Here is a 1,442-nt window from a genome sequence, read left to right on the forward strand (position 1 = left end):
CTCTCTCCCCACTCTGTCTCTCTGTTCTCTCTCTGTCTCTCCTACTCTCTCTCTCTCTGTCCTCTCTTTCTGTGTCTGTCTCTCTGTCCTCTCCCTCTGTCTCTCTCCATTCTCTTTCTCTGTCCTCTCTCTCTGTACCTCTCCCTGTCTCTCTCTTCCCCTGTCTCTCTCTGTCCTCTGTCTCTCTCCCCCTGTCTGTCTCTTTGTCCTCTCTGTGTCTCTCTCTGTCCTCTCTCTCTCCCCTCTCTGTCTCTTTGCCTCTCTATTCTCTCTCTCTCTCCCTCTCCCTGCCCCCTCCCTTCTTCCCCTCTCTCAATCCACTGTCTTTCAGGCCAAGATCCCAGCCCCAGTCCTGCCTCTGCATTCAGTCACTTCTGCAGCCGTGGGATGCCTGGTCTAGATTTGGGAAATTAGTTGCCAGTTATTTGGACTAGGGAAAAAAAATGTCCCTGATAATTCACCAGTTCCCAAGCCCGTCTCAGACGGTTTAACTCGGATTAGCCACATCTGCAGCTCCTTACCAACCAGGACTGACCAGTGTCCCCTGGGCCAGGCTGGCTGCGGCTTAGGACATTCCAAAGCACACTCCACACACCAGGAGTGAAGGTTCGACACAGGGGAACAACAACAACTAATTTGGGGCTAGGAGTGAAGGAATGCGCCCCCCCCCCCAAGCAACCCAGGCCCTGGGTCCCTGTGAATGAGACACAATGGCCGGGTAAAATGTGGGGATCGCCACCAGCCAGCAGAGGTGGCCAGAAATCAGTTATCACCCAGCGGGGAGCCCAAGTCCGCCCTAACCGATGGACACCCCAAGTCTGACACAACCCTAGGCTTTAAACACAGCAGGCAGGCACCATGACGGATTTACTCGGGTAATCCTCCCAGCTCTCCCGCTTTTCTCTCATTAGTCCCCCATTAAGGACGATTCCTTCTAGGCAGAAGCAATTAAGTGGCTTACTCTGTCACCCAGGGAGCTGGGATTAAACCAAGACTGGCTCATCATCCCAGTCCCCAAGGTATGCGAAGTCCCCCAGGGCCCCAGGACGGGGGAGAAAAAAGACTCGGCAGGTCCGAGGGGAAAAGGCCTTTTTTATATATTTAAAGAAAGCCTAAAATTAAATCACCAGGAGAGGAACAGTGGCCAAGTCATTCTTGATTGGGTTTCAGTCCCACAGAGCCCAACACCCTTCAGCAGGGCAAGGTTTCCGTCACCACCGTTGTCCCCAGTTTCCCTCCTGCCCTCCTCTGTTTGTGTCTGTCTGTTTCTGTTTCTCTTCTATGTCTCTGTCTCTGAGTCTCTCTGTCTCTGTCAGTCTCTCTGCTTCTGTCTGTCTGTTTCTCTCTGTCTTTCTGACTCTGTGTCTGTTGTTCTGTCTCCGTCTCTCTGTCTGTCTTTGTCTCTCTCTGTCTCTGTGCCGATCTCTGTCTTTCTATATCTC

The sequence above is a fragment of the Suncus etruscus genome, chromosome 18 (assembly GCF_024139225.1).
Source record: "Suncus etruscus isolate mSunEtr1 chromosome 18, mSunEtr1.pri.cur, whole genome shotgun sequence".
NCBI classification, from domain to species: Eukaryota; Metazoa; Chordata; class Mammalia; order Eulipotyphla; family Soricidae; genus Suncus; species Suncus etruscus.